A 23,492-nucleotide genomic window follows, 5' to 3' on the forward strand; every position below is an offset into this window, starting at 1 on the left:
GCTTGATGGTCTAGAGTCAATTGCTTGGGACAATGTATGTTACAAGGATATGTAATAATGACATATTTTTCAAGATCAGATTGAAGTATGGACTAAGACTCCCACCTAAAGATTATTCAATTCTCTGTGATGTAATTTGTCCATTAACTACTTATTAGGGCACAAACTCTGTGAATATGCATATGAAGGCAAATGATTTCTGTTCTATGGAAAAGATAACTTCAAGATAATTATCAACTACTTTTGTGTTAAACTTCACAAACTTACATCAGCATGCCTTTCCCAAATTATATAAATATCTGCTCTTCAAATGGAATTTAAGCTAGCTTTACCATCTTGCTGGTTCCCTCATTAATGAGATAAATAAATCTTTGTCCCTGTTAATTTTATATTTTTATTGGAATTGTGTTTTAACTCTTTTAAAATTACACTTCAACAGTGTTTTAAGCTCCATACATCTACACTTCCTATACATTCCAGCAGGATATTTTGGTAAAATGTGCTATTCATTTCCAGCAATTTACCTGAATAAAAGAGGGAGCTATTATTTATACTATTTAGTGATAAAATTCTGCGTTAGAAACAGCTTTTTTTGTGGGGTGAGTGGAAGGAATTTAATTGCCTCTGCTGTATTAAGACATTTAGAGACTTCATAATCCCTGGCCCAAGAGAGAGATGCACCCATGAAACACTGAGGTTACTGCTCTGTCAGTTCCTTGGTAATAGAATGTTGGCAAGGCATGAAATCTAAGTCACAACCTTTTTATTTGTAAAGAAAATAAAAGACCTTCCAGCAACTTACCTTACAGATTTGTGAAAAATTATATTAAATGAAGCATACATCGGGCGTCTGGGTGGCTCAGTCGTTAAGCGGCTGCCTTCGGCTCAGGTCATGATCCCAGGGCCCTGGGATCGAGCCCCGCATCGGGCTCCCTGCTCGGCGGGAAGCCTGCTTCTCCCTCTCCCACTCCCACTGCTTGTGTTCCCTCTCTCATGTCTCTCTCTGTCAAATAAATAAATAAAATCTTTAAAAAAAAAATGAAGCATACATCTTTAAACTAACACAAGATAAATAGTAAAAATTTAATAAGATTTAGTTCTCCTTCCCTCACAGGAACATTTACTCCATTCCTTCTGTCCGCACTAAAATTCCTTTTTTCATTTGCTAATAAGATTTTGCCCTATTATATCTGAATATTAAACAAAGAACTGAAAAATCAACTTTTAAATAAATTAGAAGTATATATAACGCCAATGAATATTTCATAAGAAAATGTAATATTCACCTTCTAAATAAAAACCACAAAATTAATTGTCAAGAAAATGTTCTTTTTATTTCAGACTCTTAATATTACATGAAATATGTTTTCCATGACACGAATTAATAGAATAGAATATACAAATTACAATCTGATGAAGAATACCCAAAAGAATACGATTACATTAACAGAAAGATATATTTGTTCAAGTAATGTACTTAGAAAAAAAAGTCTTATTAGCCTTTAAATGATATCAATTTTCAAGACTTCGAAACAGTACACAAAGATATCTAAATATACCATTGCAACCATGTTTCCTTGAATCTACTTTCCTCTGAAAAAACAACAAAAAAACCAGAAGTTACCCTTGTGCAGTGGAATAGCAGTTAAAAAGTGTTGTTTTCGTTGCAGTTGGAGTTGACCTTGTCACGCACTAAAATAAATCTTATATGAGCCAACTAAAACTTCAGTATATTTCTAAATTGGAGGCAACTTTAAATGAAAGAAATTAGGATATAATAAATCAAGAATAAATCAGGACTTAAAGGAAATGCCTAATTTCCCACTTAAATAGTATGCTGAAATTTCTTGTACAATTTGCTTTAATTACCAAGTTTATTCAGGTAGCAGTTCAAATTTGAAACTATACTTCTTAAATAATTAATATATATTTTTTTATTATTGAAGTTGTCTAGTCAAAACACTGTGGTAATTGTGTATTCCTAAGAAGGCTGTGAGACACTTTGAATAATATATTGTTAAATAAAGGAAATAACAAAGCATCAACTACCAAATTAGTGTTGAGGGTCACATGAATTATTGATAGAAGAAAAGGTCATGAATTAGTGGACCAAAATATTGATGGGGAACTTCACACTTTGGCCTTGAAGAATTAGGAGGGACAGAATAATTCTAAACAATACGCAGAAATTTCAATTCTGCAAGGCAGAAATGGACAAATAATATTCAGGAAGCATAGAATCAATCAACCCCATTGCCATAGTGGCTCTTAGTATAAGACAACAGTGGGGAATGAAATTTTCTTGTCTCTAAGTCAATACCGAAAAATGCCTGCGTGCCTCTGATAATATTAATTTGGCCTGTAAGGAATTCATCTGCTTAAGTTTTGCTTATTTGCTCTTTTATTTTGCAAATATGTTACAGAAATGTTGGGGAAAGACAAGATGACATTTTGTGTCAGATTCCTATTAATATAACAGGTGTAGATAGCAAGTGAGGGTCTGTCTCTTTCACAAATGCACATGAAGCAATGTTCTGTCAACAAATCAGGGAAAAAGCAGAAACAAAATAGGGCTCAAAAGCTTGGGTCCTGGGTTCCTGGGTGGCTCAGTTGGTTAAGCAACTGCTTTCGGCTCAGGTCATGATCCCGGAGTCCTGGGATCGAGTCCCACATCGGGCTCCTGTAGCCTGCTTCTCCCTCTGACCCTCTCCCCTCTCATGCTGTTTCTCTCTCACTTGCTCTCTAATAAATAAATAAATAAAAATCTTTAAAAAAAAAAAAAGCTTGGGTCCTAGTGACTGGTGTGTAGTACTATTAGTACTATATAGTACCCAGTACTATTGGTAAAAATGGAAGAATCTTGTGAAGTTGGCTTCTTTGTTGGAATTAGAATATGGTTTATATATAAATATGTTGACTTTGAAGTCATCCTGTAGAGGATGTTCTACAGGACATCCTGTAGAAAATATGTGTAGTTTGAAGATGTGAGATTTATTGTTCATATTTATAAAAATGTAACCAAATGTAAAATGATTCATATGCTCAATCACTGTTATTTACTGTTTTGGAGATCCTTCACATTTCCAGTTATAATTATGGTTTTGAGACTGCTGTAATTAAGTTTCAGTTTTATCTTAAGAAATCTAATTATGATGAAAAGGTATCAATATCCCAGTTCTACAGACAAGAAAGGCTCAAAGAAGGTACACATCTTCAAGGGCTGATTTGAGCTGGAGCTTGCTCAGCTGCTAGGTGTCATAGTGACTGATTGACGGAACAAGCCAAAATGAAAGTAACATACAAGCCTTTAGTCACTTAGTGTAAAAATATAAGCAAGAAGCTAAATTAGAGAAAGTACCAACTCTCCCACTGTTCCATTTTTCTCCGTGAAATGGCACAAGTCAAGGGTCAGATGGATCAGCACAGACATGGGGAATCGCTAGCCAGAATAAAGGAATTGCCTCACTCCCAAGAGAAGCTGAACAAAAGGATCCTGCAGTTTTATGGACTCAGGTGGAGGAGGGGAAGGATGGGTAAGGGCTAGGAGTGGCAAAGTACTAAATACTGAGTCCAGAGTAGAAAAAAGTGTGTTCGAGTCCCTCCCCCTGCCCTTCTCCCCATAAAGAGGTCTCAGCAGAGGTGCCTGTCAGAGGTGTTTCTGACACAGCTTCCTGATGGAGGTACCTAATGGAGGTGCTTGGGGTTAATAATATAGATAAGAGCATGGCTGGCCAAGGGATCCTGAGTTCTTGACTGTAACTTTCTATAGAGATGGCAGTGCACGGGCTGTGCTCTAAGTCCGGTGTAGGAAGTGCAGCTTTCTTTTGCAAGGTCTGCCAGGCAAAACCTTTGCTACTGCCTGTGGTCAGACCTGAAAGATCACACATAGATTTTTGACCAGGCCCCTCAATAATTTTGGCATAAACCGATTCAAACCAAAATGTATACCTTGGTTTGAAAAAAAAAAAAAAGTCCCACTTTTTTCTACTCAAGATTGCTCTCCTCATTAAAAACATTTTCAGTAAGTTACCTATATATTGATGTTCCTATAATCTCTTGCAGTTTTACTATTCCTTACTAATAAAATATATGTTGGAAACGTTTGTTGCAATTTGAGATGGAAAATAGAGCTGGAGTAGAGATGTAGATGGTAGTCCCATAAACCACTTGAAAAAATGATGGAAGGAGGAAGAAATTCCTTGTGTGAGAAATATGTTAGACAGCCATAAGGTTCTGCTGCTTGCATGTACCCTAAATGTTACTGATCTCTAGAAACAAAACAAACCTAGATTTTACTAATGACACATTGAGATCATGTCTTTCTACTTGTCTAACACATACCTCTATATATGTTCCCTTAGCTCCCTCACTGTAGTCCAAGGTCTTTGCTCATTGGTAGTGCTTCTTAATTCACATTTTGAAACCATATAGTAACCAAAGTGATATCTTCATTGGAAGTTCCCAATAAATACTATTGAGTTGAATATGCCAAGCAGTCAATAAGATATAGAGCTTTATTGGTCCTTGAGATCAGTGATTTGTTTTTTTTTTGGTACATCCAGATAGCAGAATAACATGGTTGTCCATCAGTAGTCTGAATCTTGACATCAGAAATGAGTAAGTGACAAATTGTAATCGAGGGCTTAAGATTGGCACAGCCAACCTGATAGGAAGTTCAAAGGAATAAATTACTAATTAGAAATGAAGGTTTCAGATTGAGATGCATTATAAAATTAAGACTTAAATTTCATTGGGATTTAATGTTACCCTTAATGGACTAAAGTGATTTTCAATGTCCTTTTTGGCATCCCTTTGCACATTAAAAGTAATATGGCTATCATTCATCTTTGGTTAATCTGAGGAAGTAAAATGATTATACTTTGAAATTATGTTTTATATAGTAATTTTTCTTTAGATATAATTTAAAAACTGGAGCTGCCATTCGTGTGTTTCCTTTAAAAAGTTTTTATCATTGTGGTCATATTTCTAATTAGAGTATAACATTTCCACCTTAAGAAAGCCTTTAGACTCATCAGGGATCATTGATATTTTAAGTTCAATTTGTTGTTTTTGTGCAACAATTTCCCACAACTAAAATATTCTCCATAACTCAAAACATAGAGATTATAGATTTTCAAATCTAATCACTAAAATAAAAACATGTTAGGGGAATTAACATTTTTTGAGTGCCTACCACATGATAGACACAGTGCTAAAGAGTTATATTATATTGATTCATTCAATCATGATATTCAGTCATGATAGTCAAATTCAATAAGGAAAGGTGCTTGCCCTCCCCCTAATTAATGTCTTAGAAACTGAGGCTAAAACACTGATTTAACCAAAATCATGCAAAGGGCGCTAGAAGTAAAGCCAGAATTAAAAGCCAGATTTGGTGCTTGCTTGGCAGTACATAAAACTAAATTGAAATGATACAGAGATTAGCATGGCCCCAGTGCAAGGATGACACACAAATACATGAAAGTTTCCATTAAAAAAAAAAAAGAAAAGAAAAGAAAAAAAGCCGGATTTATTGGCTCCAAAGTCATATCATTTTGTCTGTATACGAATGTTTCTATCCATGTCTAATCTTCCTTGTGTATTATATTTGAATCAAAAATGAGTAATTTTGTTATATGTTGCCATCATAAAACTATTCCAAAGTCTATTATCTGTATAATAGTTTCAGTATAAATTCAGAATTTTTATAATAATAATTCATATTTCAAATGTGAAATTATATGTTTCATTATCTATAGAATAGAAATGCTAGTATTTTAGTCAATCTCATTTTAATACTCCAGAAAAAAATTTGATAATGTCCAGTTATCATGTGGAAAATTATCTGATTATACACTATTTATTCCTTATGTGCTGTAGTAATAAATATAAAAATATGGTGAATTATGAAAAATTAATTTAGTATAATTAAGCATTAAGGTTTCTAAGGGTCAATATTTTGCACAAAGATACCTGATAAAAACACATTTCCTAAAATGATTGTGAAATACTGCTATTGAAAACTGATAAATGTGGAAAAATGGTCAATTTAATATGACTATAATCTGCATATGATTAAAGAGAACTTTTTTAAGGCTATCATTTCCATATGATAGATATCTTATTCTGCTATTCCATTAATGAAAAATACTGCATGCTACTGACAGTCATAGTAGAGTTGGGACTGGTGTTTCCTCACTCGGCTCCAACTGCAGGTGCTGTGATATGAGCCAAAGAAGCCCCACACAACTTACATGTTATTCTCCACACCACCTGCTTCTCTGTTGTTTCCAATCTAGACTGCATCAGGCTTCTGCCCAGGTTTGCAACTAAATTTTGTATATGTCCAAACTCAACAATCTCTACAGGACAGAAACAGATACAGATTAGAAGTGAGAATACTTATTTTAATCTCACAATAGCATCAGTCTTTCTTGTTCTAGATGCTTAACTCATTGCAGAATAGCAGATGACATTTTGTTTCGCAAGCAGTGCAAAGTTTTCTATTCTGAAATGGAGTTCTGCTATAAGCACTTTAATATAATGAGCACACAAAAAGTAATTAACTTGCATTGAAGGATGAAAGTTTCTAATGTGCTGTGGTTAAAAAACAACAGACACCTTAACTGTAGAGAACAAACTCATGGTTGCCAGAGGGGATGGGTGAAACAGGTGACACGATTTAAGGAGCGTACTTGTGATGAGCACCGGGGGGTGTATGGAAGTGTTGAATCACTATATTGTGCACCTGAAACTAATAGTACACTGTGTTAACTAACTGGAATTTAAATTAAAATGTGGAAAAAATAAAAAATAAAAAGTATTTAAAAAAAGAAGTAAAGAAAAAGGGAAAAAACAACAAAAAACAATAGATACTTATTACTATAAATCTGTAGCTCTATTCATAATGTAAAGTATCTATATATTAGAATGAAAAATACATTATAAAATCATCAAATTGGAGGGCCACATAATTTTGTATGCTCTCTAATTATTCTCTAAATTATTATATCAGAAGATACCCTGAATTTCAATCTTTAAAATGAATTACATTATTATAGCTATGGATATATACATGAAGAGAAAAAATAAAATATCAAAATAAAAGTGCTTATCTCTGGATTTCAGGATTGGAAGTCATTTAGGCTTTCAAAACTTAGCATGTAGTCCTATTAATACAAAAAAGTGGTGAGGATCAAATTTAGTGCAGTCAGTTATGGAGTAGAGGTCCACACTTCAATTTGGCAGATAGGGGGAAACTCAAAATATGAATAGAGTTACAGCTGTTATCTTTTGGTAATTGCTTCAAATGCATTTTCTTAATTAGTAATAACTATCTTATCTCTTAGGAGGAAGCATTTATCTGCTCCACTGTCTTTGTCTTATGTAAAACAGTATGTAACCAGTATTGGAAAATTTCACTTTTGTACATCCATCCCTGTAATCTTTCTCATCACTTAAAAATTTTCTCTTGCATATTTAATTGCCTAAGAGCATATGTGAATTTAATTAAAGAGAAATAATAAATTTGTGACGTATAAGTAAGTCCTTGGGAGTTTTACCATGTCAAGTATCTCAAATACATTAAATTAAAGCTCTCCGAACAAAGGGTGCAAGATATTCTGCACAAGTCTGCTCTTAGAGGTTCCACTTAATGAAGAAAAGCAATAGCCTTCTTTAACAGAAATAAAGAGATATTTATAATTGGCTTAAAATATCATATCATGCCAGAAATCAATCCTTTGGGATATGAAATACAATACCATGATTTTATCATTTTTTTATTTGATTATTTCTTCTTTTGTAAACCATGTCAACCACACACAAATTAATGTACTACTAAAAACTGAATCTAAAACTAATTTAAAGTAAACTGTTATCAAAAATTACACGGGGTGCCTGGGTGGCTTAGTCGGTTAAGTGTCCAACTCTTGGTTTCAGTTCAGGTCATGATCTCATGGGTTGTGGGATTGAGTCCTTGTGGGGCTCCTCCCTCAGTGGGGATTTGGCTTGACAGATTCTCTCCTTCTGTCCCTCTCCCAGCTCATGCCTCTCTCTCTCACTCTCTCAAAATAAATAAATAATCTTTTAAAAAAAATTACACAGGAAATGGTTTTATTGATAACATGACACTTTACTATAATATTCTGACAAACAGGGACTCCACTTAACCAATATAAAAACTGTAAATAATCTTGAACAATCATCATATTTTATAAAGAGTCCAGGTACAATATCTCAGATTTAAATTTTTTAAATACATGATCATTTGGTGGTCATTTATTTAGCTTAATTCTACAGGAGTGTCGAAATAAAAAATGGAGTAATTGGAATGAATGTATGTTCGTAAATAGTGAGAATTTAAAAATTAAAAAACAAAATTAAAATTGACCTTCTAGTCATGCTTTTGTCATTTTTGTTAGTGCACTTGAGAATGAGGACAATGGTCTTCATTAATATAATTTCTAATTGGATCCAATATCTTACACAATAAAACGTGGGCCAAGAAGTTGAGAAAATTCCTATGGTCTAGGTTATATTCCAGATGTAACCTAAGGTACAACTGTGTGTGTGTGTGTGTTTGTGTGTATTTACATATAATTTTAACTGCCAACACCCCTTGTGATGCTTGATATTTCTGTGAGCATATCAGGAAACTCTAGAAATAAAGCTAGGAATGGAACTGAGGCTTTCTGCCTCAAAAATCTATTCATAAGTTTAAAAAAGAAATCTTTAAGTGTTGATCTAAACAATATTTCTCATGCTGAAGACATAAATGTCTGAGTTACATGTATTTTCACTTGATACTTTATTGAAACTTCATAATTTGTTCCTAACATCAGTGAATACTGGCATGGTTCTTTCTTTCCTATCTCTGCTTTTATTTCTTTTCCTTGACTTACTGCACCTTTTAGAAACTCCAGTACAATGTTGAATGAAAGTGATGATAATGGGAATTTTTCTCTTCTTACAAGTCTCAAAGGAAGCTTTAAGTGTTTGACCCTTAAGTATGATGTTTACTCTAGGCATTTTGAATATCTTTTGGCAGATAAAGGATGTTTATTTTATTCTGAATGTTCCGAAAATGTTACCATTGGTGATTCTTTTCTATCAAATGTGTTATTTTTTCAGCAGTTTTTGGGATGGTCTTATGAATTTTTTCTCTTAATCTTTCAATGTAAGTTGATTTTTATAATATCCACCAACCTTAGTTTCCTGGATAAAGCAAATTTGTCATGATTTATTGTCATGACCAAGATATCCTTTATCAGATTGAGGTAGTTATCTCCTGCTCCTAGTATTAAGAGAATTTTATCATTAATGAGAGTTGAAAATTGTCCAGCATCTTTTTGCTTCATTTATTAAGGTGATAATGTTATTCTGATAATTTATAGATTATGTTGTTCATTAAGGTTTAAACTAACTTTTCATTCCTGGAATAACTCTACTTGGTCATACTGTATTATCCTTTATGTATTATCATTTACATATGTTGCTGCTTTCAAGTACTAATATTTTAGTAAAGATTTTTATGTCTATATTTATGAAAGGCTATAATTTTCTATTCTAGTAATGTTTTTGTCATGTTGTGATACCAAGGTTTTTCTGAGCTCGTAAAATATGCTGAGGTGTGCTTTCTTCCTCTACTTATGGAAGAGTTTGTGTAAGATTGGTATATTAGTTCATTCGTTTCACTAGTGAGAACATCTAAATTCTGAACTTTCTTTGTGGGGGAAGATTTTGATAATAAATACAATTTTTGAGAAATATAGAGCTATTCAGATTTTCTATTTCGCTTCCTGTTGATTAACTTAACTTGAGCGATTTTTAAGCAATTTGTCTGTTATTCTAAATTCCTACTTTTAAATTTATGGACATAAGAGTGTTATGGAAAACATGACTTTATAATAGGGGCACCTGGATGGCTCAGTTGGTTAAGCGTCTGTCTTCAGCTCAGGTCATGATCCTGGGGTGCTGGGATCAAGCCCGGAGGCAGGCTCCCGGCTCAGTGGGGAGCCTGCCTCTCCCTCTTCCATTGCCCCTCCCCCTCATGCTTGCTCTCTTTCTCTCTTTCTTTCTCTCTCTCTCTCAAATAAAGCAATAAAATCTTTTAAACATGACTTTATTATAACTTTGTCTTTAGCATCTGTAATAATAGCATCTTTTTAATTTGGATATAATAGGTATTGTCTTTGATCAATTTTATTAATCTTTTCAAATACTGTTTTGCTTTGTTATTTTTTCTGTTTTTATTCTATTGTATTGGTTTCTGCTCTTTATTTATTTTTCCCATCTATTTAATATGGGTTTAATTTGCTTATATATTCTATCTCCTTAAGGTGAGATCTTAGCTAATTTAGGTTAAATTTTCTTACTTTCCTATTATACACCATTTAAATCTACATGCACATATATTAGCTGTAACTCTAACATTTTGAAATCTTATATTTTAATTATCACTTAGCTTGAAATATTTTCTACCTTGTGTTTTCTGTGGTCTAATGTATAATATACTCATTATATATAATATATATGATTTATATTATATAAATTTATATTTATATATTATATATAATATTTTATATACTGTATAAACTTATATATGATATATATTACTTATGTGTTTATTTTCATCCTGAGGAACCTTAGCATTTTTTATATAGTAAATAAGCTAGCAATTAATTCTCTATTTTGTTTATCTGAATATGTCTCTACTTCTTCATCTATAAAGGTTATTTTTACCAGATATATAATTCTGTGCTCACAATTTTATTTGCATTTCCTTTCATAATATAAAGATGCCATTCTATTGTTTTCTGGCCTCTTTTTCTTATTTCATTCTTTATCTAAAGAGAATGAAGTGGTCAATCCCATTATCGTTTACTGTATGTAGTGTGTCACTCCCCCTGCCCCTCCTGCCTGCTTTAAACATTTCCTCTTTATCTTTTAATTTCACAATTTGACTATAATGTGCCTGGGTATCATTATTATTTGCTTTGCATTTATCAAGTTTCCGTTTTGTTTAGTTTCTTGGATTCATAAATTGATATTGTCCTCCAAATTTGGGGTCAATAAATATTTTTTTTCTAATTTATATTTCCTCTCTTCTCTCTGTTGGTATTAAAATTGCATATATTTTAACATGGATATTTTTTCCACAGGTCTCCAGCACCCTGTTAAATTTTCTTTAATGCTTTTTTCTCTTTATTTTTCAGAAAGCATAATTTCTATTTAAATACATTCAAGTTACTGATACTTCCTTAGGCATTACCAATCTGATGCTAATTCTATTCAGTGATAGTTAATTATTTAATTTTATTTGTTGACTTTCAGCTCTTAATTTTTTTATTTGGAGTTTTTATTACATATATGTATATATATGTGTGTGTATGTATATGTATATATATATATGATTTCAGCTGAAATTATTTTTCTTGCCATTCCTTATTTTCCTTTGAGCCTTTGATCCTATTTATAATATCCTATGTAAAGTCCTTATTTACTTACTGCAATATTTAGGTCATCTAAATATCAGTTTTTATTGACAGATTTTTTTTCTCCTGAGTTTGGTCATCTTTTTCTATTTGCCTATCTGGTTAATTTTTCATTGGATAGTGGACAATAAGAAAAATATATTATGGACACTCTGGATTCTTTTTTCTTCCTCTGAAGAGGGTTTTTTTTTTTTTTTTTTTCTAATAGGCAGATTACATGAGTAGTCTCAAATTCCAAACTCTGTTGCCTTAGGCACTAGTGGAAAGTTCTGCTCAGTTTCCCCTACATAAGCATAGTTCAAAACGGAAGTTATTGAAGGGACTTAGACACAGGAAGAAACAATTGGCTTGAGAATGCAACTTAAGTATAGGAAACAGGGCATTTAAAAAAAAATAGATATTGTAGCATTCCAAGTAAATATAAAAAGTCAAAACTAAGGTCATAGTAAAGTGGAAAGTGTTATGCTGTGTTTTTTAGTTTTGCCTGCTCAGCATTTCTTTATCTTCTTAGATAGCCATCTCTCCATGACTGTGTCCATGCATTTGGATGAAGTTGACCTCATCCTTAGTTCCAGATGGAGCACACATAACTCAGTCTATTCATCAAAACATGCAGTCAACATCAATCCCAGGTTTTAGATGAACTGATCAATCTGTTGAGCTCTTTCCGTTCTGTTTAGATTTATAAAGATATACTGCTGGGTCACATCTTCAGAAATTCTGTTATAGGAGCTATCATGTGGAGAGAGTCAGCCTGAAAATAAAAATATAATGTTAAAAATCAGAACAGGGGTATAGAAACAACAAAATGCCAGATCTTGATGACATCCATTGATATCCAGGATCCATTTGTATCCAAAGCTAGAATTCCCAGGTGTTAACTTTGATATTAACAGAATATCTGAGAAAATGGAGGAAGGATAATGCAATGAAAATGCCTGAAAAACATTTTGGTCAAAACAGTTAAAAAATAGGGTGTCTGGGTGACTCAGTTGGTTAAGCAACTGCCTTCGGCTCGGGTCGTGATCCTGGAGTCCTGGGATCGAGTCCCACGTCGGGCTCCCTGCTCGGCGGGGGGTCTGCTTCTCCCTCTGACCCTCTTCCCTCTCGTGCTCTCTGTCTCTCATTCTCTCTCTCTCAAATAAATAAATAAAATCTTTAAAAAAAAAAAAAAAACAGTTAAAAAATAAAGCAGAAATTTTCCCTGATTAGATCCACACATTGTCTTAGCTAGGGGTTGAATATAACTACAAATAGCAGAAAATTCAAAAACCAATGTCTTAAATAAATAAGGATGTTTGTCTTTCATAACAGAAGGCAAGATTGAGCAGACTGGGAGTTGGAACGATTGATCAACTATGGCTTCAGGAACCAGTCTTCTTCATTTCTCATTCTGTGCCTTCCTTTGTGAGGGTTGTTGCACTTTTGATATCATGTAGGCATTTTAGGCGGATAAACAGAGAAAGTGGAGGAGGAAGTGCTAACAAGTCCAGTTAACAAGTGCTAACTGGTCCCAGTCCAGTTGGGCTCCCTGCTCAGCGGGGAGCCTGCTTCTCTCTCTGCCTTAAGCATGCTGGAGATAAAGGAGACATTTTAATTTTTGTAATTTTTAATTTTTATTTTTTTAAAGATTTTATTTATTTATTTGAGAGAGAGAAAACACCAGAGAGAGAGAGCAAGCATGAGTGTGTGTGTGTGGGGGGGGGGGGGGCAGAGGGAGAAGCAGGCTCCCCGCTGAGCAAGGAGGCGGATATGCGGCTCCATCCCAGGAACCTGGGATCATGACTTGAACGGAGGGCAGACACGTAACCGACTGAGCCATCCAAGCACCCCAAAGGAGGACATTTTATAAAAGGAATGACAAAAGAAATATGAGATAGTATGGATAAGAAAACTATTTCCTTCGTGGAAATGAAGGGGAGTTTTTGTTTGTTTGTTTTCCACTAAGAAAGGCAAAAAGGCAAACGTATATGGAGTGGGTCTTAAAACTTATTATATGTTAAAAACCATCTCTGGGAGAGTTTAATTGTGAAGTGCTTTACCCCTTTCAAGATCTAATGAATAGCTGGGTCGGAAAAAGTAATCTATATTTTTAAAGAAGCACTCATTGAGATTCTGATATAAGTGATATGCAGATTACATTTAAAAAAAACAGGAGTATGGGATGCCTGGGTGGCTCAGTTGGTTAAATGGCTGCCTTGGGCTCAGGTCATGATCTCAGGGTCCTGGGTTTGAGTCAGGCATTGGGATCCTTGCTCAGCGGAGAGCCTCCTTCTCCCTCTGCCTGCCACTCCCCCTGCTTGTGCTCTCTCTCTCTTTCTGACAAATAAATAAATAAAATCTTTAAAAAAAACCCCAAACAAAACAGGAGTATTTTTTAAGTGAGAGTAGAAAAGATACAAGAGCACATACATTTTCTATGTAAAGTGGATAAAAAGTTTCTATGCCTATTATGATAGTTTCATGAGTGAGGCTTGAAGCTTGAGAAAAATTAAAAAAAAAAAAAAAGCTGTGTACACTGTGTTAGGAAATTCACAAGACGAATATAGCTTTGGTTAGATAGGTAGTGACTATGATAGCTATGATAGCCTAGTAAAAAGTTTATATACACACAATTATGGAAAATGTTGATGATACCGGAAGTATACTGATAGTGCAAATACAGAAGCACTGAAGAGTGGAGAATATTTGTACCATTTAGTTATAACGTTTATTTGATCTAACGAGGGTAATTAAACCCCATTGTCAGTTATTTTAACATTTCTTACTGTACTACATGGATTGTTATGCTTATAAAGAAAAAATTAATAATATTTTATTAGATAATGAAAGTATTGTGTAATTCTTTAAATATTTTTCATGTTTAAAGATTTTGATATTTAAAGAGGTAAAATAATAAGAATCTTTTTATCCTAGATATAACTGCATTTTTTTTTTTGTATGTAGCATTTGTGTATAAATCTGGAAGAAAGGAGTATATGGATTCTTAATTATTCAGGATGCTTCTATCCTTTATTTATTTCACCTGATCACTTCATCTTTGTTGATTGATTACAGTTTCTATTAGCTCAATGAATCTCTCTAATTGAGGTTCTATAAGAGATAATAACAGGCACCTGATTGCAATCCTATATTTCAGTTGAAGTTCTCTTTTGCTCCCATATTTTTGAGATTGTAGACCATCAGATGATGAGGAGGTGCTGATGAATATGTAGTGATTGTGAATACTTATTCCCTGGGGATAAACTTATTTTAAATATAGTGTATTTATAATGGATGGAATATAGAAGTGATTTGTTATCAGAGTATAGGTAAAAGGCTTATTAATGAGAATAGATTATTGGAATATAATTATAAAGATAATGATTGTGATTACTTGCAATTTACCAGAAACTACATGTGCATGTATCATGCCACATAACATTTTTATTCTTACTAATCAGTGAAGCCAGTTAACTTGTGAAATGGAACCCAAGGGTACAGAATGGAATCCAAGTCTTTTCCAGGGTTCTGATTTCAAACTCCTTGCCCTTGTCACTCTGCCAAATGCCTTCTTTGCTTCTACTGTAACGAATGCCTATTTTGTGATGGATACTATACTAGAAGATGTACTGACCAAAGTTTATTTAATCAAATAAGTTCAGTTTTACTAACCCTAGTTTAAAGGTGAGGAAACTGAGATTCAAGGAGCCCAACTTTCTCAGGATCATGTGATTATTAAACATCAGATCATTTGGTTCATACTAGAACAAGACTGGGAAGTTTATCAGAATCCATACAGAATAATTAAGCTTTAATATTTATAGTAATTTTATTAATCTGATTTTTTTATAATTCGAAGACAAGATAATTGCTAAATAAGAATGTCAAAATATCACAGGAAAGATTAGGCTTATCTGATATAAAAACCACACTGTGAAATTCCCACTTTAAGGCGTTTAATAAGTTGCAAGCAAGAGTATTTTAAATAGCAATTAATGAGTATAAGCCCATACCATTTTTTTAATTTACGCACTGAGCTATTTTCTTTCTTTAAACATAAGAAGAATTTGGGAGTGTAATATATAAGGATTAAATAATAAAATCAACATAAAAATGATTCAATTAATTAGTCAATGATATATGAAATATAATTGAGCTACACTGAGTTCATATTTTGTATATTTTGTTTGTTTCTATTCAAAGTCTTCACAGAAAATTAATATTTTAAAATGACCTTCAGACTTAATTGTATTTTCTGCATTCTCTATACTTATATTGTTAGTTCACTGACCAGATATGTCCCAGAAAAGTTACATGTGAAACAAAATTTGCAATTTATAATTTAAAAGATGCTGAGGGAATGTGTTCTTTAAAGGAGAGCTCAGATTAATATTTTTGAAATGTAAATAAAACTTTTTGCGTATGGGGGCATCTGCGTGGCTCTGTGGGTTAAGCATCTTCTTTCAGCTCAGGTCATGATCCCAGGGGCCTGGGATCTAGGTCCCAGTCCAGTTGGGCTCCCTGCTCAGCGGGGAGCCTGCTTCTCTCTCTGCCTTGTGCTGGCTCTCTCTCTCTGTCAAATAAATAAATAAAATCTTAAAAAAAAAACCAACAAAACACAACACCCACAACTTTTTGCATGTGGATTTGCCTGTATGTTTTCTTAAACTGGATACTATTTAAAGAAGTTGTCAGGGAATTTGTCTTCTGGTCGCCCCGTTTTCCCACCCTACCCCTGGGTCTTCTTTTTTTATCATCAGCATCATCATCTAGTGAACACTTATATGATTAGGCCACCACGTTAAGTGTTGGACGCATTATATTAGATGCTGCATTAGTTTTGGTTTCCAAGAAATTCTGTGATTATATTTTGAGTTCAATAGATATAGTTTCCCTCAGGCTTGGTTAAAAGATTTGTTAGTACCTTAATTAGCTCCAAGCTGGCTTGAAATTCAGTACTCAATCTTAAGGTATAATTGTTAAGCCATTAAAATTAAAATAACAAAACACCAATAATAAATACTTATGTTACAGTTGCAGTGTTGCAGACATACTTGTAAGTATATTTTACAAATGGAATCATTCAATCTTGTAACATGGTAGTTATACTAATATTCCCATTTTGTAGATGATAATTCTGAGACAAGGAGAGGTGTGTGATTTGCCTTCATCACATAATTCTTGCTTTTATTTTAGATTCTACTTCAACACCTTTCCTTTTGGCCCCCAATCCTTTAATACTGTCAACCACCTTCTCAGTTCAGAAGCAGGAATTCCCTCTGAAGATTTATAGCCTTATATGCCCTCATTGAAGTAATGCCCTAAAAAGATATTGTGTCTTCCCTACTTCCAATCTGCAAGTGAACTACATGACCTTTTACCTTTGTTAAAAGAACTTAGAAAACCATATCACAAGTTTATGTTAATATGCCAGTGGGCACGCTAATGAATATCACAATGGTAGAACTCAGTAGGGTGGATTTCAAGCACCAAATTCATTCACCCTGACCATACGCTTAGTTCTGGTGAAGGGCAAGATAGAGAAATCTGACTTTTTTAGCCCTATAAAATGCCACTGATTTTATTTTACTTTAAAATAAATCCTTATTCTTTTATTACTTTGCCACTGAACTACGTATCATTTATTATCCTGAAAGCAGTAGGTATAAAAAATTTTCTTTTAAAAATATGGATACAATATTTCAATTTATTAACTTAAAATTACTTTTATGTATATCGTTTTATTGTTTTTCCTTTATTCTAAAGTAACATTAAAGTTGTACTTTGTTTTTTGATTTTGTATTTATTTTCTTCTCAAGTTTCCCAACTAAGAGAAATTCTGCGTTAGAAGTTGTTAGTTATTTGAAGGCACACAGTGTGAGGAATCTCTTTACTCTCTTGGCTTCCCACACTTTGCTGGTTTTATATTTGCACTTCTGGCTGATCCTCAGTCTTCCTGTTTGCCAACCCGTCCTCCTCTAACAACCTCTAGATTTTGGCAGTGCCAGCTTTAATCCCCTTCTCTTGTCTCTAGATGAACTTATCCAGCCTAAAGTAAGGGCTGTGACATTCACAAAATTAACTCCAGGGTCTCTGGCCTTTGAGGCTTTGAGTTTCAGCATCTCTCTCTGTTCTCTTTTTTATTTTTATTTTTTGGCCCTTCCCATGGCTGGTTCTTTTTCAAGTTTATAGTTACATTAGTAAGGTATGCCCTCTTGGAGAGGCCTTGCATGACCATTCCATCCAAAGTAACTTTTCCAGCCTAATTTTTCCCTATAATTTTACGCTCAGAAATGAGCTCTTTCATGTGTTTACTGTTTGATTCTCCTAACTGTAATTATGCTTCCTGATAGCAGATGATTTTTTGGTTATTTGGTTCACTTTTATATACACAGGACCTTGAATACTGTATATTCCCTAATGGGTGTTTCATAAATATTTAAATGGATAGAAAAATTCATTTATAAATAAAAACATATAACATATTGCTAATTCTTAGCTAATTTGCAATAGAGGCTAGAGTTACTATAACAGTGTATGTAGTAAGTTATAAATAACTATTTGTGGGCGCCTGGGTGGCTCAGTCATTAAGCGTCTGCCTGTGACTCAGGTCATGATCCCGGGGTCCTGGGATCGAGGCCCGCATCGCACTCCCTGCTCCACGGGAAGCCTGCTTCTCCCTCTTCCACTCCCCCGGCTTGTGTTCCCTCTCTCGCTATCTCTCTCTCTGTCAAATAAATAAATTAAAAAAAAAAACAAATTAAAAAATAAATAAATAAAATAAATAACTATTTGTTAGATAAACACATACAAGATTAAAGAAGAAATTTAAAGAAATAGAAATCGACACCTCCTGCTCCTGGTGGGGAGCCTGTATCTACCCCCCTCCAAGCTCCCTATGTGTCAGCTGAGGCCTCTGTTCTAATCATGTCACCATTCATCTGTTCCGTCTCCCATGTGCTGTTTCCCTCACATTCTCACAGGTATTGCTCCTGAGAACATTCCCAAAGGAGCCTCAGATTGTACTCGTGGGGAAATCTGATCTAAGACCATCGCTTTTAAAGAAGATATGATCCCTGGAGGCACCTGGATGGTGCCTGGGAAATCCACACTCAGTTGGTTGAGCATCTGACTCTTGGTTTCAGCTCAGGTCATGATCTCCTGGGTTGTGAGATCGAGCTCTGCATTGGGCTCTGTGCTCAGCAGGAAGTCTGCTTGAAGATTCTCTCCCTCTGCCCCTCCCCCTACTTGCATACTCTCTCTCTCTCAAAAAAATAAATAAATCCTTAAAAAAAAAAAAAAAGATACACTCGCTACCCTCATAGAGTCCACACCTTGATGGAAAGGCACTCCATACCACACATTAACTATTGAGACATGTCCGAATGTCCTCAGACTCACGTGCGAGTTGTTGCCTGTGAGGGACTGGTCAGTGCCTTCGCCAGTCCTCTACACGCTGTGTTGCTTTCAGGGAGGTGGGGGATCAGGCCACCTCAGTGCTGAGGTGTGGTGCTGAGTGTGGCTGCCTGCCTCTCTGGCCACTGAAGAAAAAGTGCCTTCTTCTCACTCCCCACTCCTCCCTCTCCCCACCTACTAAACCAGGAATGCTTCATCAGTGCGGAGAAGAAATGGAAGATCACTTCCCTTCCTTCTTCCTTGATGGCTGGGAAATCCACACTCAAGCTGAGAATCTAAGAATCCCTCGGATGCTCCTCCCAACTGCAGCTGAGTAGCTGGAGCATCCCACCACATCTTATATCTGTGCCCATTTGTCCAGCTGCTTCAAGAAACCACTCCCTCATTCTCTATCAGGCCAGGGCCGTGGCAAACCCCCTCACAATATCACTTCTGTATTTTGCTTCTTTTATTGTATCATTTATTGTATTCACTGGGGCTTCCTACGGCAGGCACCAGCCTATAGGTAATACCTTCTGAAAAGGAATCAAGCCTACCAGGCAAGGTTGGCTCAAGCTCTGGGCCCTGCTGCTTCCTAGCAGTGGGAAGTCACCTCTCTGAGCCTCAGTTTTCTCATCTTTTAAATGTGGATCATCTTGCCACCACCCAGAAATTTTGTGAGGATGTGAAAGGTGATCCACATCAGGCACCCACCACTGTCTAGCATGCAGTCCCCTCCATTTATACTCAAACCTGCCTTGCCTGCACCTGGGTTATGTGCCTATGTCCCATTTTCATCAGGCATCCCATCTCATGAGTTTTAAAGACATCTAGGAAAAGGCATTTACCTTCTAGTGTTTAAAAGCCACTTCCCCTACCCTGGCTTTCCAGGCATTTTAGAATGAGCATGGTATCCCCCAGAGTTCTGGATACCCCTCCTCCATTCTCTCTGTCCCCTCTATAGCCTCTGCTCTCATAATTTGACCTGGAGGTGTTTCTGCTGTTAATTCATCAATGGCTACAAGCCTAACATACCTGACCATCATGGCATCTCTGGTCCAAAGCATTGTTCTCAGTCAACACTTTGAGTGACCCCCAACTCTCACTATGCCATTGATGCCACACATGATGCAATTGACCTATATTTTCCTTCTAGTCCAACACATGGTCCTCACTTAGAAGATTGGTTATAATGGCTATCATATGTTCTGTACTAGGCAAGAGCTTAAAAAAAAAAAAAAGTCTTCTCAATTTTCTTGATAGAGTATTAAAGATTAAATTACAAAGAAAACCTTAGGTGATGAATTAAATAATTGACTGATATAGGAAGTTATATTTATATATTTTTTATTGCTTGATCTCACCTACTCTATCACCTTGGGGAAATTATTCAGATCTTTTGTGTCCATTTATTCCTTAATAGAACAAATATGCTGAATTGAGTTATCTTACAAGTAATTTTACATATTTCTCTCATAACCTTAAAATTTAATTATGATGGCTATTTGGTCTTATGAAGAGAAAAGAGGCTATAGAAAATAGAAGACAGGCCTAGTTAATTTTTTATTGTATCTGCACCTGAAATTACCATGTAGAAACTACAGCACATAAAAATCTCCACAGAGAAAAGTTCATCCACAACCAAAATATAAATGAAATAAATTACAGAAGAAATTGATTTAAGTTAGTAATTCCATATAAATATGAAAGCAAGCTGCCTTATCATTTCAAGAATGAAATTTGTGGCAGAGTCTTCATCTTCAATTTCGACCCCTTATCATTTGATTTCCAATTTAGGTTTCTACGGCACGAGCAATGTTCTGTCCCCACTGAAATGATCCTCCTCACTCTTGTTTAAAGCAGTCCTGTACTAGATTTGGGAAAGCTGGATTGCATTTACTGACTTCAATCATGCAGTCACCTCAAGTTTCTCAAATTTAGAGCAAAGTTGGGCTGAAACAGGGATAGGATCAGCTTCCTTCTGAGGCCGATAGCACATGTTGGGAAAGGAAAAGAGATATAACTGATTTTTGATGTTATACATGATGTACACCTCTAAATCATCTTTATCACTGCTACCAGCTTAAGCATTCTATAATAAAATTGCAGTTCTATGATTAGAGCATATGTAAGTCTTACGCATCCAACAGAGCACTTGACAAATGTGCAACATGATTGACTCTAGAAATATAATCCAAAAGAAAGAAAGCCGACATTCAACATTCTTAAGATTGCATATTGTTATCTATTTGTTATTAGCAAGAAGAGTTTCAACAAGCCACTACACTTTTTAATTGGTGTAATACTTAGGTGAGCCCAAGTTTACCTATGCAATAAAAATTTTCTGACACATACATGTACTGCTCTGATAAGATCAACAAAAATGATTATTTCAAAGTATAAACTGCAAGGTATACATTAATATGAGAAGAGTACATTAGAAAACAGTTTTCCATGAGTCTCTAATATTTTTGCATGTCTTGTGAACAGAGGCACTGACGGTTTTCGTTCTGGGCTATATTTGTAAGGGTATTTATGTAGTATACAGTCTTTGAAAACAGAAACAGTCTCCCTCCAGAGTTCGGGTTTGCTTTCTGTCTGCAGCATTGACCTAGGCTGTTCTGCCTTGCTCCCGTAAAGCTGAGAGGGCAAGGGAAACTGATGCAAGAGTGAAGCTCATGCAGCTTGCTGCACCACCCATAAGAAGGACCTTTGTCTCTCATTTGAATCTCATGTCTTCTGCCAGCATTCACAAAACTAGAGCAGTCTTATGTGTTAGCTTGGAAAAAAATATTGGGCCATTCAAGTTCTTTCTTGACAGCTTGAACTGATATAATCCAGCAAACTAACCACATGATATATCAGGATTGAATTTAATTTTGATAACCATCTTTAAATAAAATATTTGCCATGGAATCCAATGAAATCAATAATTTAAGGTTTAAGAATATTTGTTGGTTGTAAAACTGGAATGCTACAGCATAACACGATCTGATAAATCTAAATGGCAACACTTCATGATCTATCACTTAATAAAAAATCTAGTCAAAGGTAAAATAAACTTGTTTTCAGCATGGTATATTTTTAAATGTTATTTATAATAAGTAATTTTCCAAATAAAAGCCTGAGAAATTAAAAAAAAAGAGAAATTACTATTTTTTTTATTAACACATTAAAATGCCCATTGCACACTTCCTATATGCCAGGCACTGTGCTACATGCTGGAGACATGTGGTGAACTATGCACTATCTGCCTTCACGGATAAGACTATGGAGATCAATCATTATAAGTAGTCACACAAAATTTAAAAGCTAATAGCAATTATACTAAAAATTAAGAATAAAAAGCATAGAGTGATATGACAGATTATACAAACAGACCTAATTTATGTTATCCAACAAGAGATTTAATGTAATATCTCAAGGGAATATAGGAGATATTCTGGAAGGTGTATGCCAATCAATAGATATGAGGACTGCAGGGTGGAAAGGATTCTGGACTGCTGGAAAGAAACCAAAAGAGGCCTCTGTGGATAGAGCCTGATGGCAGGAGACAAGACTGGGGAAACAATCAGATATTCTTTTTTGATATAAAATTTAAAACTCTCACATGACATTTTCTATTAGTGCACCACATGTCTTTTTTCTCTTATAAATGTTAACAGGTGTGAAATGTTTTTATTTTTTAATTTAATTTTATCTTTTAAAAATTATTTATTTGAGAGAGAATGCGCATGCGCACAAGCGAAGGGCGGGAGAGGGAGAGAGACTCTGAAGCCAACTCCTCTCTGAGCACGGAGCCCAAGGAGGGACGCAATCCCACCACCAGGAGACCAAGAGCTGAGCCGAAACCAAGAGTCTGACACTCAACCAGCTGAGCCACCCAGGTGCTCCTCGATGTAAAATGTTTTTAGCAGAGATGTACTAATTATTTGAGATTCGTAGTCTCAAATGACTTTTTCCTTTTTCGTTTTTGATAATTTTAGAAATGTGTAGAAAGTTTCCAAATGAGGAAAGACAGCTTTATTTCCAGTTACACTTTTCTTTCCTATTTTTCTCTAAAGGTGAAACTATCATCTGAACAATGAAGCTATCTGAGCCTGTGTAGCCCAAAGAAAAGAAACCATTAGAGAAGCAGTCCCTCTGAACAGAAGCAAAAATATACAGCTTCACTTATAAAAGAACTTCAGAACATCTTAATTTTACCTACTGTGTGAAAAATATACTGATGGTTGATGTTGGAATGAACTGTTAGAAATAATTATAAAGTTTTATTCCTTGTTACTTTAACAAGTTTACCTCCCATTGGGAAACCTGCAATGCATGCAAAGTTAGATGTGTCAATATACAAACTATTAATTCCTTATCATTAAGAGGATTATGGTCTCACATTTTATTGTAATTTACAAAGTGCTTTCCAAAACATCATTTCATTTTCATTTTCTCCTTATATCTGCTTGTGAGATAAAGTGAGCAAATGTTTTCATTCCCATTCTGCATATTTGGACAAAGACGATTGGAGAGAAGGAACAACTTTCTCCAGTTTCTTAAAACCAGCCTGTGACAAAGCTGGATTTCAAATCCGAGTTTCGATTTTTCAAAAAGTTGGTGACTTAAATA

At 34.8% G+C, this 23,492-nt stretch overlaps 1 protein-coding gene and 1 non-coding gene across 2 annotated transcripts in view; both read left to right on the top strand.

Moving 5' to 3' along the window:
* Positions 1 to 23,492, top strand: part of FSTL5 (follistatin like 5) — a 637,910-nt gene that overhangs the window by 443,453 nt on the left and 170,965 nt on the right. The gene's annotated exons all lie outside the window — the stretch shown is intronic.
* LOC115943073 (U6 spliceosomal RNA) lies at positions 5,396 to 5,498 on the top strand. The gene has a single exon (XR_004077676.1). It is a non-coding gene; the product is annotated as a U6 spliceosomal RNA (small nuclear RNA).

This window comes from Leptonychotes weddellii, chromosome 2 (assembly GCF_054177405.1).
Source record: "Leptonychotes weddellii isolate Sample4059 chromosome 2, ASM5417740v2, whole genome shotgun sequence".
NCBI lineage: Eukaryota > Metazoa > Chordata > Mammalia > Carnivora > Phocidae > Leptonychotes > Leptonychotes weddellii.